Below are 15955 nucleotides of genomic sequence, written 5' to 3'. Positions count from 1 at the left end.
ATTTTCAGACTTACACGCCATCCATAGCAGTAGTAAAGTTATGAGGCAGAGGACCCCAGTGAGCACCTGTGCGCTTAAGTTTATTCGTGCACATTTACTAGCCTCACCCCACACTCCTAATCCCCACCCTTTTTTCGATACTTTCACATGCACTCATAGTGGGAGACATGCGTGTATTTGGGTGGCTTTGAAAATGCATTCTGCACATACCAGCCGGGGTTCTGCATGTATCTCCTGATTTGGACGCACGACGCACACTGTAATGCATCCTGCGATACAAATAATTATCCCTGGTTACAATTTTTTTGAAAGCAATGCAAAATGTAAAACATTTGCCTGGCCATGCCCCTTTATATTATCACGCCCACTAATGTGGCATGTTCCCACGATAAATATAGCTGTTTGGTGAAGCTTGGCCTTAGCCAGATAACTTTACTCTACCCTGGAATGCCTCCAGACTGCTTCCAAGTTATTTGGTTGGTTACGTAGTTGGCCATCTAACTACATAGCCAATTAACTTGGGACTGGTGAAACTGGCAGAATGTTTGAAATCCTGAGGTTTGTCTGGCTAAGTGCCAACTTAACTGGGCATGCCCTTTTTAATATGGATATCTTAGAGGCCAATATATAAACATGATATTTTCTGCAGTTACTGGTCATTTTGCATGCAATGTTGCTGTTGATATTAATGAGATTGGAGTTCATTAGCATCTGTAACAAAAATGTGTGTAACATTTTTCAAACATTGATATGGTCAGGAACTTCACTAGAGATCTGCAAACTGCTACATAGATTTAAAGGGGCCCTGTGGCCCATATGAACACTGCCCTGCCTCTCAGTTTAGTAGAAATTCCTTGGTGGTCACAGTGGACCTCCCATCCCAACCCCCAAGATCTTCTGAGGTCAAATGGCACCATTTAGAAACTGGGTGCCAGTTGGACAGCTTGAGTTGTGATTCCCCCCTGCCCAGAAAAGACAACCCCATTGATAGGGTAAACTTATGGGGGATGGGGAGGGGGGGGGAAGGGTGGATGTTGAACCTTAATGGGTATTTTGGTGGGTTTGGGGGAATAAGGGGGCAGGATGGTAAAGGGCAGAGCTTGCCTAACAGGTTTAAATGTAACATTTACTACTGTCGTGGGTATGAGGGAGGTGGCCACTATGACCTCCAGGGAATTTCTGCTACAATCTAGGGAGATGGGAAAATGATCATAAGGACCATGAGGATCCTTTAAATCTGCAAACCACTGCTTCCTGGGCCTGGCCTGGAGAATAACTACACTCGATCGAGGTTTAGTTATTTCTTTGTGAAAATGAACCCACAAAGCCTTTTCCATGCGAACATTTTACAAAATTTCTCAGTAATGAGCTGCTTTGTATGTCGATATAATGCAACGGCTCATTACTGTGAAATTTGAATAAACTTTTTTGACTATGTGCGAAAGTTTACTACCGCAAAGCTGACCTTTGCAAAAAAAAAGTTTTTGCATAAGAGGTTTTAACAAAAAATATCTTGCAAATCACCCACACTTGCATCTTAACACATTTATAGGCATTTAGTGCTATTTTTTTGCTGAAAAAAATCACTTTTCCAAAAATATTTTGTACTTTTGTATATCAGACTCCCTATTTTCATTTTTAGCAGTCAAATATTTCTCTAACAAGGGGAAAATATATATTTTTAACAGAGCATCACTTGCAAAATTCAAGATAAACAACTGTATTTTAGGTAAAAAAGAATAAAGGGGCTAGAAGAAAAGAGGCTGGGAGGAGGAATATGCCTGAAAACTTTTTTTAAAATGATTTTCTTTCTTCCACTGTTAAAACAGGAATATTTCAAAGTATCCCTTTGTCTCTATTTGCTTTATTACTATTACTTTTTCTTTTATGCCCAGTGTATTACTCACAATGAGCCCAACTTTCAAAATTGTCAGAATTTGCATGTGTTAAGTGGGTTTGTAGAGATTTATGCTCCTAACTTTATAAACTGTGTGGTGGAAATTGCACAGTTAATAAAATACTGTGTATTTCTGCCTCAAAAATATGTGTGTATGTTTCAGTATGGGCATATATTTGTAGTACAGGAAAATGCCTACTTTTTCTACCCAGTTTATAAAAAGGCACATGTATATTTTACGCACATAATAATTGTAACAGTTTGCATGTAATAACCCAGAATGAAACACGGAGGCAAGTATTATATAAAGTATATTCACACACTGCTTCTGAAAATCCTTGGGGACATGCTTGGAATCACCAGTTTTCTGATACCTCCACCAGTTCACCCGAGCATTCTTAATTAATCCAGGCCCTCCAGCACTTCACCCTCAACCTCCACCAGTTCACCCAGACCTCCCACTGCAGAAAAGAGACCAGTCCGATTTCTTAGCAGGTATAAAATTATATGGACAAATTCAACAGTATACGCAGGTGAATGCCTCTTACAAAATAGCAACTGGAATGCATACTTCTGAAACCCGTCCATAGCACCCGTACTGCTCTTTTTTTAAGCATTTATGCTTGACACTGAAAGTTTGCGCATGCTCTCAGGGTTTCGATAAAAGCAGATTTGCTCATCCATGCTGTTTACCAGCATATATGATGTATTGCACACAACCCCCATGTAACTTTTCGAAAATGACTTCCAGGGTGTTTAAATACCTATTCCTCGGGGCGTACACAGGCATATTTTGTTTTTGTTTGTTGTTTATTTAAAGCAACAAAATAAACACAAAACAAAATCTTTAAAACAAAACAAAATGAAAAACAAAGCAAAAGAAAGAAATGTCAGGTTTGTAGCCCAAAACCTGTCCACTGCCAGGCCCTCCCTGATTTCCCTCTCCCAGACCCTCCTACCCTCTTGTTGACATTTTTGCTTGTTTTTCTTTTGTTTCTGCACCAATGTGAGTTTCACTTTAACTTCTACCCAGATTACTTCAGTGACAAAGTAAAGAAACAGTGCTGACTAGTAACTTTACTCACAGGAGATGCTTTAAAATGGTCCACCTTGCTGATGGAGCGAGAATCGGGCATTACTTGGAACACAGTTCTCCAAGACTTTAAAAAAATATTTGCTGATTCCCACCAAAAGCATACGGAAGAAAGAAGCTTAATTTAACTGCGACAAGGAGCAGGCTCTTGTCCTCTCTTAAATTACCCACTTTCGCCAATTGCAGGCAGATGTGGGCTGGAGTGAGGAACCCTTGTGGCATCAATTCCATCTGGATCTAAGAGAGAAAATTAAGGACGAATTGACTGGAATTCAACCTTCTCCCTCACTAGAAGATCTGATTGATACCTATATCCAGATAGACACATGCCTGGTGAACATCAAGGGGAACAAAAAAGTGAGTTGGAATGGTCACGCCCCCCCCCCCCCCCCCCTTTATTGAATTCTTCCCCAGTGGCTGATGAGCAAGATATTTAGGAGCCTATGCAATTCTGCACTGTCCCTGCCTGGGAGCCAGGTTCCAGATCTGAGACTTAACAACCTTAACCATGACCCCGCTTTCACTGTCTGTGATATGGGAGCATGGGACACTTATGGCTCGGTATCTCCACCATGAAGTTACCCCAAGGAGTCACATGTCACCCCAGGGAGAGGGACTTTGAGCTTTTAGGAACATGTGAAATCAATCCCCAAAACAATGGAGCAGGGAACAAGGTCGAGCAAATTGTCTATGTGATGCAGTCCAAGTAGTGAGAGCCAGGCAAAGGGACCAGTTCCAAAGGTCCAAATTTGTAGAACAGACTCAGAGAGCCTGCTTGATGGAAATGGGGAAGACTCTGGTTCTAAGACTGAAAGAAACTGGCCAAATTAGACACAGTAGCCCTACCCACAATAGCCCAACTGGATGAAATCATCTAGTACTTGCAGAAAGATCTCTGGGCAGTGATCCAAGGCCTCCAAGAAGGGCTCCTTACAGGGTCTGAGCAGAAGCCAGGTCATTGGTGGAAAACCCTCAAGGCCCCGTACTTGTTGGAGGGGCTTTCATTGCTAAAACAATGAACGTGCTGACAACAGAGATGTAATCTTGTCACTACCAAAAAAAGAGAGGGCATTGAAAAAAAGGGCCCCAAGTATAGCGTCCCAATGAAATTCAACAGACCAGGAAAATAGTTAGAAAAGAACTGAAAGGTGCAGCTGCAAAGGTTAAAGGTGTACAACAAGCATGGACATTGTTAAAAAATATATTATAGAAACACACTTTTCTATAAACCAACATATACTTATGTGTTTATGCCATTATAAGACACTACCAGTACTTGGACCTTCATTGTCTTATAAATAACGATCTGGCATATTATGTAATATTTTAAAGTTGTAAAGATTTTTGGTGCATTTAAAAATTTATCTTCATGCAGTCAATAGACATCCTATCCCAACATGGTCCGGGTTTTGAAACCAATGTTTCTGCATCATAATGTCGTTGTGATGACTTTATTACATCTTTAGATTCTGGAAAAATAAAAAAAAATATTAATAAAAGAAATAACATCCAATCACAAAAGTAAACTTGATGTCTCTACTCACACATCAAAAGACAGTGTTAGCTCAAAATGGCACCAATTTTAACCGGAAATAACAATGTCCTGATTGACATATAAAGAGAAAAACTTCCTTAAACGTCAAGCCAATGACGTAAAAGTGACAGCCCCTATGGAGATCAAAATGCAGTACATTAAATGAAAGAATACCAATCGATCTCCAAATTCAACCATAGGGGGGCTATTGTGTTCAAGTAAAAAATCCAAAATGGTTGTCTTAAAATAAGATTTTTCATCTGCTCTTCCTCTCCAGGAGATATATTAATTTAAGGATTCCTCAATGTAGATCACAATGTATGATGACAATCCTCACAATGAGATGCCAACAGGGCTTGTTCTTTCTTAATAGTTAAACAGCTGCGATATTCCATAAGATGAGTTTTAATCATTCTCTTGGTTCTACCGATGTATATCTTTGAACAGGGGCAGATTATAAAATACACTACAAAACTTGATCTGCAGTCAGTAGTTGCTATAAAGTAAATAGTCCGACCCAACTGAGGATCACTCCATTGAATGCCCTTAATACTAATAGAGCAAAAAGAGCAATTACCACAGGGTTGATGTCCTGCAGATAATATCTCATCTCAAGGAGGCAGCAGTGTAGCGTGAACTAAATAATCTCTAAGATTTTTACCCTGTGTGAATGCATTTAATGGTGGTAAGGAAAAACAGCGTGCGGTTTTAAAACTTCCTAATATTTTACAAGAATAGCTTTAATTTTTGATGAAACATGAGAACATTTTAACACACACAGGTCATTCATTAGGCATCTTTTCTTGGTCACATAAAAACCATTGTCATTTTGCATTAGAGGTTCGATTAAATGCTCTTTTTATAACCACGAAAGGGCTCTGGGGGCAGACTAAGTTGGAAGTTAGAGAGGAAGGGTGGAGTTTTACCTTTGTTGCTTTTTGGGCCTTCCTGGAACCTTGGAAATCCTCTGAGACCCCTCTAGGGTAGGGCAGGGCTCCACTACTGTTCTCTCCACATGAGGTGCAGAGTGGTTGCTCAGAGGGGACGGATTTTCAAAGGGTTACGTGCGTAACCCCGAAAACCCGCTCCTGCGCACACCGAGCCTATTTTGCAAAGGCCCGGCGACGCGCACAAGCCCCAGGACGCGCGTATGTCCCGGGGCTTGAAAAAATGGGTGGGGAGAGGCGGGCTGGGGTGGGGGCGGGACCGAAGTCTCCGGCAAGGCAGTTGTGCCGGGGGCTTGCGCAACCTACGCCTGCCTGGAGGCAGGTGCAACTTCGCCAACAAAGGTGAGGGGGGGTTTTAGAAAGGGCTGGGGGACGGGTTAGGTAGGGGAAGGGAGGGGAAGGTGGGGGGGGGGGGGGGCAGAAGGAAAGTTCCCTTCGAGGCCGCTCCGATTTTGGACAGGCATTTTGGAGAGATTTTGGAGAGGCATTTCCTGGATAGGAAGAGGGTCAGAAAAATAGCTTCTTTGTTCCCCAAAATAGATAATACTGGATGTCCTTTGCAACAGGTCACCACCACTTCATGGACAGGCTGTTGCTGTCTCCACCACTTCCCCTCTTTCTGCTGTGCTTAGTGCTCACCTCCGATGGGGGGAACGCCGCTCCCGCGGCTCCACTGGGCCTTCGGGGCGTCCGCCATTGCTGGGCCATCTCGCTGCTGCCACGCGCACGCAAGGACGCGCATTATGGATGCACGGTCGCCGGAAGTCTGGCCCCACCTGGGTTAACTACGCCACGCCCCAAGCCTGATTTAACCGGCGTTCGTCTGCCTTCTCATTGCCTTGCAACGAGGGTCGCTACTGTTAGTAGTTCTTAGTTGCGCTTCTGCTGTTCTGCATTCCGGTTGACCTCAGCTCGTTCCTGACTCCGCTTCCGCCTGCCGCCTGCCATTGACCTCAGCTCGTTCCTGACTCCGCTTCCGCCTGCCGCCTGCCATTGACCTCAGCTCGTTCCTGACTCCGCTTCCGCCTGCCGCCTGCCATTGACCTCAGCTCGTTCCTGACTCCGCTTCCGCCTGCCGCCTGCCATTGACCTCAGCTCGTTCCTGACTCCGCTTCCGCCTGCCGCCTGCCATTGACCTCAGCTCGTTCCTGACTCCGCTTCTGCCTGCCGCCTGCCATTGACCTCAGCTTGTTCCTGACTCCGCTTCTGCCTGCCGCCCGCCATTGACCTCAGCTTGTGCCCGACTCCGCTCCTGCTTGCCGCCAGCCTCCGACCTTTGCCTGCTCCTGAGACTGCTTCTACTGGCTGCCAGCCTGATTTGGGCTCGTCTCCATTCCTACTCACCACCCGTTCCGGCTCTATTGCATGCTACTGACTCCAGTCCTGCCTTCAGCTGGTCACAGGCCATGATACGCTACAGACTCTGTTCCTGGTTCATGTCTGCTCCGCTCCGCGGCATACTACAGACCCCGGGCCTGCTCACTGACTGCTTTTGTTCAGCAGGCTAGAGACTCTATCTGACCGCCCCGCTCTCGCCGGGCCTTCCTGCTCCCTGTTACTGGACTCTGTGGGTTACCCTTGCCCAGGCCTTTTCCTATAGAGACTGTTACTGTGCTCCTAAGTCCCAAGGTTCTAGGACCCTACGGGCTCCTCCTGGGGGGTTCCTGGTTCCCGGGTGAAGACCTGTGCCTGTGGCTCCGCCTCCCGACCTACTCTATCACCAGGGTAGTTCGGCTCAAGGGTTCACACCTGGACTGCAGCTTCCCAGACTGCAACACAGGCCTTCCCTAAACCTGGGCATCTTCAACTTGGAGCAACCTCGGAGGGAACAGGGAAAACCATTGGGGCTCCCCTAGGGCTCGTCGGGCGCAAGGTGCACAAGTGTGACTCCCTTGTGCGTGCCGACCCCAGATTTTATAACATGCGCGCGGGCATGTTATAAAATAGGGCATAGATTTGTGCTTGCTGGGTTGCGTGCACAAATCTACGCCCACCTGTAGGTTTAAAAATCTGGCCCAGATTGATTTGGAGTTTATGACTCTTGATTAGTAGGAGACCTGCTGAATGCCTGGGCCTTTCTGAGACTCAGGGACTGAGGAACTCTGAGTCAAAGATGGGCCTATTGGTCTTCTTCTGCTGTCATTTCTATGTTTCTATGTTTCTATGTAATTTTACACTTGGTAAACAATCAAGCTGTGGAATCTGTTACCAGAGGACATGGTCAAGGTGACTGGCATAGTGAGGTTTAAAAAAGGTTTGGATATGTTCTTGGAGGAAAAGTCCATAACACATTAATAAGATAGACTTGGGAAAGCCTTCTCTTATTCCTAGGAGTGAGCTGAAGGACCATATGAAATCAGGAGAGTGAACAACTATATAGCAGATGAAATTTAATCTAGAAAAGTGCAAAGTGATATGCACTTGCAATGTTTATAGCACAACTGTTTTCGTGATATGCCTATATTTTGTACCTGTATTAGGCTAATATTGCTTACCTTGTATTGAGGCAGCTGTAGTTGTATTCACGAGTTCCTAATAAAAATGATTTTACCAAAAAAAAACAAAACATGCCATTCTGGGTCAGACCAAGGGTCCATCAAGCCCAGCATCCTGTCTCTAACAGTGGCCAATCCAGGCCATAAGAACCTGGCAAGTACCCAAAAACTAAGTCTATCCCATGTTGTTGCTATCGCTAAAAGTAAAAGAAGGCTATGCAAAACTCATGATCCTCAGAAAACTAAAACCACAACTAACACCAGCTGATTTCAGAACAGTACTTCAGGCACTAGTTTTTTCCAGCACTGACTACTGCAATGCACTTTTACTAGGACTCCCAAATACAACATTAAGACCACTTCAAATACTACAGAACACAGCAGCTAGAATACTAACTGGAAAAAGAAGGATGGACCATGTAACTGAAACTCTAGCGGAATTACATTGGCTACCCATAGAACACAGAATAAAATACAAAGCCTTATGTATCATACATAAACTAATACTTGATGAAAAAGCGGACTGGCTAAACACAGCATTACAAGTACACGTCCCACACAGAAACCTTCGATCAGCAAACAAAGCACTCTTAACCATTCCTTCAGTAAAGACAGCGAGACTAACCCAAGTGAGAGAAAGGGCCTTATCTTTAGCAGGCCCTATTCTATGGAACACAATGCCTCTAGAGATCAGATTACAAAGAGATCTCAAAACCTTTAAGAAAAGCCTAAAAAACATGGCTTTTTAAACAAGCATTTTCTAAAGAGACTGGAGACTAGAAAATATACAGGAATAGGCAGAAGAGCACCAGCACACAGCACTATTCTCAACATGTGCATGATAACACTAATAACTCTGTTTCACAACTAACATAATAGTAAAACACAGAGACTGTGAATTTTACCTGTGAGTAGTACCTTACAAGTACACATGGTCAGGACCTACATCACTAAACAATCGATTGTCTTTTATGATATATTGTAACTGAACCTATTTGGCACCTGTTAGAATGTACTATTGTACGCATTCACCTTCTTTAATTTATGTGCCTACATGTAAACCATTGTGATGGTATATAACTTAGCGACGGTATAGAAAAGATTTTAAATAAATTAAATAAATGTGTGACTGAGATGATGTATTCTGCTAGCATATACTTTCTATGTAAGGATCTATACTAACTTAATGATCTGTTTTCCTAATAGGATGTGTATTGGTGATATAGAGCCTGGTGAGGTATTGTAGTGTTGCTTTTTCATAAGATAAGGTTGTTTCTGTTTGAGTACTGGCAGTTAGTGCTGTTTTGGCATAGGAAGTTTACTATATACTACAGCAATTGCAATTCCATTTCCTTATGGTTTTCTGCGGGCCAGGCCCACATCCAATATGTATTATAATAGGCCTAATACCATATGGGTTCCAGTGTTGTTTTTTTACTTTCTTGCAGGTTGGCACCACAGCAGTGCATGTAAATAGAATATTCATGTTGAAAGCAATAATTTTACCTCACAATACTATACTTTGAATGTACTTTTTCATGTAAAATCTGTTATAAATGCATACTTTTTTATTGTGTGTGTGGAGGATGGAGAGCAAGACTAAGGTTGCACCGGCCCTGGGAGGGAAAGTGATAGTTGTAAAATGAAAATGAATTAAGAGAATAAAAAGACAGGGTGGTGAGGCTAAAAAGCAGCATGGGAACAAAAACATATTTAAGCTGCTATTTTGAGCAGTCCACAGATTTCAACTGCTTTAATATTGCATTCCAGAAAAGAACAGAAAGCATACATTGCTCTGACTGCTAGCTCTGCTTTAGGCATGGTATTGTACATCTTGGGAATACCTAAATTCTCCTTAGCAGCACTGTGTGTTAGCTTAATAGTAATCTGAAAGGTGCATCTTGGTTTCTAATTCCAGCACATGCTCCAATCCCAGGTGGACTGCGAAGCCCTTGGAGTTGGTGCTTTCCATCGTTTTTGAAAACACCACACAGGTTTCTTCACAGTTCCCATATAATGTTTAGAAGAGGATTTATAAAATATAATCCTTGCTAAATGATTTAAAGTACACTTTAAAGTTTTGCAAGATACTCACCCCCTTACTTATATCAGCATCAAAGATTATATTTACATCGAGGCAGCAATATTCAGTATACATTCCCTTTACATGTTGCATTCCCTTCTCGGTATTTTCTTTTATACATGCAATATTATTTGGTCCAATACAGTATCACTACCTATAAAGGTTCTTGTTTTCTCTAAGTCATGTACAGTGACTAGAACTGTAGTGTATACATTACTGTTACATAAAAGAACTTAAAGCAGCTATAATGCAGCTGAAAGCATTATAAACAATCATCTTTTTTTACTCGTGGCACTTAATTGTTCCTCTCGAGTAAGAAACTCCAGTTGTTTGAAGATGAAAGCAATGTATAAATTTTTGTATTCATTCTGCATATTTGGTTGATTTTTTTGTTCCTCCCTTCTGTTATAGTTTACATCTACCACAAATAGGCTGCTGTGGGAACGAGGCTACACACGGATCTCCTCCAGACTTTTACAGATCAGCTGCAGATCATTTTAAGCTAATAGAAAAAGCTCACTGTGTGTGTGTGTGCAGGCATGTTACAATGTTTCCTTTTATCCTAGACATGTACTTGAGATGTCTTTTCAAAAAATAGTAATATTGCAGCAAAAACATTTGCTTACAAAAAGTGCCATTGTTTATAAAAGTAGAAAAATAAAAGGGCTATGTATTGACTGTTACAGCAACTACTTTAAAAATGTCCAGCACACAGCGCAAATGGATTCTTTTTCCATGTGATCAATGCAGGGCATTGTCTGGGTAAATAGGGGTGTGGGGGGAGGGGGGGGGGAGTTCAGGCTAAAGAACCAGGGGGATTTTAATGACCTAGAAATAAACTGGGCAAACTGGTGGATGAACTGGTTAAATAGTCATTTCCTTCATGCTCGCATGTTCTAAAATTTCCTCACTTGTGCATAAAAATGCCAATAATTCCCGGCTGTTTGTGTAATGCTTAAAATTAGGAGCACACATACATGTGCAAGGCCTATTTTATAACACGCACATACTTGCATGCAGGATATAAGATTTCAGTGTATGTGGCCATGTACCCATATACACGTATATATGGGCGTGCACGCACTCATTTTAAAGTTAACATCTTTGCGTGCACAAGTGCCAATTTGTATGCATGCAAATCTTCTAAACTTCACCTTTTAGTGTCTTCCAGTTTTAGATGTGCATCGTCCAGTAAAGAAAGTAACAAGGTTTCAGTTTCTAACTCTCTCCTAAATCCATACTGTTCTGTATCCAGTATTTTGTGGTCCTCCAAAAAAGCGTTAAGCTGGACCAATACCCATTTCTCTAACATTTTACTCAATGAGCTTAAATTGGAAACAGATGGTAATTAGACAAAAGAGGTAGAGGGAGTTCTTGGATCTTTTAACACTGGGAGCATAACACGTTCCATTAAGGAAAGATTTACAATTTTTATTAAAACATCCCCCCAGTATTAATCATATTTTTGAGATCCACAATGGGCATTGATCCAAGCAACAACAGGTTAACTTTACATTTGAAATTACATCCATTAAAGTCCTTTGTGTAAGCATATTAAAAGTGAACCACTGTATCGCTACATTATTTTCACTGGAAGGAACACCATCTGACACAGCAGTAGTATTGAGAACCAAGCACAAATGTGATATCCTGTCTTTCAAAAGTTTAGCTAACTCCTCACATGATGGTCCCTTATCTTTTACATTACTTGAACATTTAGTTATTCCCTTAACCACTGAGAACAATTCCAAAGATCGATTCAAGGAATTGTTATTTAAGATAGAAAAAAAAATCCTTTTTGATAGCATTTATAATCAGACAGTACAGTATCATAGCATGCTTTATTATTTTCCAATGTATTTGTTTTCCAACATCATTCCTCTTTCCTTACCATTCTCCAACTTGCTGGGTATTTGTGACCAGGATTGGTGACTATTAGAAACAGGACAATGGGCTTGATGGACACTTGGTCTGATTCAGTATAGCAGTTATGTTCTAAAGCTGGTCATGTTTAAACTGAAACTGCAGAACACAAAATGGTTCCCTAAACTCTTTCCTACCAACAGGTTTCGGAACTCTAGATAGCTGGGGAACCAAGATGACATTGTAGCCATCACAGCATGGTACATCTCTTCTGTCTGAGTTTTAAATTTGTCTTTCTTACCTACAAATATGCCTCATACTGGTAGGAAGAGGAGGGCTAAGGAGAAGACTTTCTCTACAGTCACTCCAGGATACCCTCTTATCAGCCCGATGGATGCCCATGTAGTTCGAGGGACTACAGCATCGGGAGAGGAGTTGATGGGAAGCGAGCACGAAGGAGCTGTACTCGCCTCGTCCCCAGACTTGGCAACATCGCTTTCCCCAATTATCAGAACTCCTCCCATGAACCCTGCGACAGCTTGAGACTTGACTTAGTGACTGGAATCGTCACAGACTGATGATGCCAGTATGATAAAGCTCCAGACAGAGAATACTAAGCTATCTGGTATGGCTGCTTTTCCCGGTCAGATTACTTATGGAGGTTCCCAGGGGACTCCTGTTTTGAGAAGTCAGTGTGCTGAGGAATAAGGTTTACCCCAAGCTATTCACTCCACTGCGGGGGTATGGTAGCGAGTGGTCAGGACTAGCCAGAGAACAGACTCCAGGCTGGACTCTGACAACAGTCTCACATATCCTTCCCCTCAGCTTGGCCTTGTCAGGCTGAGTGTCCAGTCATGCCTGGGCTAATTCCCGGCTCCTCCTCCCAGATGACACATCCCTGGGTTGGCTGCCCTGACTCCCTGTGAGCTGCCCCATAGGACCATAAACTAGGGACTAGGGATGTGAATCGTTTTCCATATCGTCTTAACGATAGAAATCGTGTGGCAGGGCAAGAAAATCGTCTTAGGCACGATTTTTTAGTTAAAAAATCATTAAAAATCATTTTTTCCGATTAGTGCGCACTAACTCGAGTTAGTGCGCACTAACGGGAGTTAGTGCGCACTAACTGGGAGTTAGTGCGCACTAACTGAAAATGATACAATTTGACACTTTTCAGGTCAGTTAAGGTCAGTTTAGGAATGAATATGTATTCCTATTGGCTGCCCTCTTATTTATTCATGTTACCAAGCTTCCTACTGACAGTATATGGGGGATGGGAAATGGAAACAGTTGGTAGCTTGACAAAACAAGTAATGTGATCAGTCAATGTGACTAGAACTTGTGCCCTAACCCTGATACCAGGGGTATTGTGATCTTCCTGCACACAGTGCCCTATCCCTATTAATACCAGGAGTGTTGTGATCTTCCTGCACACAGTGCCCTATCCCTAATACCAGGGGTGTTGTGATCTTCCTGCACACAGTGCCCTATTCCTGATACTGGGGGTGTTGTGATCTTCCTGCACACAGTGCCCTATTCCTGATACCGGGGGTGTTGTGATCTTCTTGCACACATCCCGGTATCAGGGATAGGGCACTGCATGCAGGAAGATCACAACACTCCTGGTATTAATAGGGATAGGGCACTGCATGCAGGAAGATTTATTTATTTATTTTATTTAACATTTTTATATACCGACCTTCATGAAAGAAATTCATATCAGATCGGTTTACAAATAACATGAGGGGAATAACAAAGTCAATCATATAACAAGAAATGAAAGTTACATATAACAGGGGGTATTAACCTGGATGGCTAGAATAGCCGGAGCGATAGAAGGCATAACTGAACAAATTAGATAATTAGATGATACAATAATATGATGAGAAGAGGCGTAAGTGTATAGGCTACACTTGTCATAGAGTTTAGCTAGGAGTCAGTGTCTGAATTAGTGAGGAATTGCTGGAACTGTTGGTTAAGTGAAGGCCTGGATGAAGAGCCATGTCTTAAGTTTTTTGCGGAAGGTAGACGGGCATGGTTCTAATCTGAGTTCTGTGGGCATCTTGTTCCAGATGGCTGGGCCAGCTGTAGAGAAGGTTCGTTCTTTGGTAGATGATAGGCGGGTAGATTTCGTTGTAGGGGGTTGCAGGGTGCCTTTATATGCTTCTCGAATCGGTCTGTCTGATGTGTATAATTTGAGGGGAATCTGGAGGTCTAGTTGTTGTTGGTTGTGAATGACTTTGTGAATTATAGTGATAGCCTTGTGTAATATTCTATATTTGATTGGCAGCCAGTGCAGGTTCTGTAGTATGGGGGTGATGTGTGTTCCTCTGTTGGTATTAGTCAGGATTCTTGCCGCAGCATTTTGGAGCATCTGTAGTGGTTTGATAGATGAAGTAGGGAGCCCGAGGAGAAGAGAGTTACAGTAATCTGTTTTGGAAAAGAGTGTGACTTGGAGCACTGTCCTGAAATCTTGGAAGTGGAGGAGGGGTTTGAGCCTTTTCATGACTTGTAATTTATAAAAGCAGTCCTTGGTAGTGTTATTGATGGCTTTCTTAAGATTCAGACGGTTATCAATGATTACTCCAAGGTCCCTTACTTGCGTGATCTGGGTGTTGCCTGCTGGTGGATTGATTACGGCCGAGTGGTCCGAGGAGATGATTAGGAGTTCAGTCTTATTTGCGTTCAGAACTAGATTCAAGTTGGTGAGCAGACTGTTTATAGATTTGAGGCAGATTTCCCAAAAGGCGAGAGATTTAGGGAGAGATTCTGTAATGGGAATCAGAATCTGTACGTCATCTGCATATAGATAGAATTTTAATTTTAGGTCCGTGAGCAGTTGACAGAGGGGCAGGAGGTATATATTGAATAGTGTGGGTGATAAGGAAGAGCCTTGTGGTACTCCTAATGTTGATTTGACATCTGGGGATTCGTTGTTATTGATTTTTACTTTGAAGCTTCTGTTACTTAGAAAGGAGTTAAACCAGCTGTGTGCAGATCCTGTTAATCCGATTTCTGCTAGGCGATTTAGTAGGATGGAGTGGTTCACGGTGTCAAATGCGGATGAAATGTCCAGAAGGACTAGGATAAAAGATTGACCTTTGTCTAGGCCCATGAGGATGTGGTCGGCAAGGGAGATAAGAAGGGTTTCTGTACTTGCTGCTTTACGAAAGCCATATTGGGATGGGTGAAAGATATTGTGCTCTTCCAGGTATACGGAAAGTTGTGTATTAACAACTTTCTCCATGATTTTTGCTAAAAAAGGGAGGTTGGATATGGGGCGGAAGTTAGAAGGTTCACTTGTGTCGAGGTTAGGTTTCTTCAGGAGAGGTTTGAGGGATGCGGTTTTCAGCCTGTCCGGGTAGATTCCTTGGGAGAGTGAGCAATTTATAATGTTGGCCAATGCTCTGGAAATAGTATTCGGGATGAGAAGCAATAGTTTAGTTGGAATGTGATCTGTTGGGTGGTTTGATGGTTTTAGTTTCTTAAGTATAGATTCGATTTCCAGTGGTGTTGTAGGTTCAAAGGAATCAAGGATGGCCCCAATATAAGTCCTGGAATTGAAAATTATGGAGGGTGGAGTTGCATTGTTCGGTAGGCGTGCTAATGTGTCTGCAGTTTTTTTCTGAAAGTAGAGTGCTAATTCGTCTGCTTTGGTTTGTGCTTGGTCGTCTGGAATGGTGGGTGTAGGGGATTTTGTGAGTTGGGAGACGTAAGAGAATAGGGTCCTGGCATCAAATTGAAGGTCGTGTATTCTGTGGGCATAGAAGTCTCTTTTTGTCTTTAAGATGGTGATCCTGTAGTTGTGGAGGGTGCGTTTGTAATCAGCTAAATTAGTGGAGTTGGGGATCTTACGCCATTCGTATTCTTTGTGTCTGAGGATTTGTTTCATCTGCTTGAGTTCTGGGGAGAACCAGGGTTGTTTCTTCTTCTGTATTGAGTTGATTATTTTCACCGTTTTAGGACATAATTTATTTGCTATTGCCTCGGTGATATTGTGCCAAGAGAGGAAGGCTGCATCTGGGCTCGTGGTGTCCAGGTTG

Source organism: Rhinatrema bivittatum, chromosome 4, assembly GCF_901001135.1.
Source record: "Rhinatrema bivittatum chromosome 4, aRhiBiv1.1, whole genome shotgun sequence".
Lineage (NCBI taxonomy): Eukaryota > Metazoa > Chordata > Amphibia > Gymnophiona > Rhinatrematidae > Rhinatrema > Rhinatrema bivittatum.
This window is presented reverse-complemented; position numbering follows the sequence as displayed.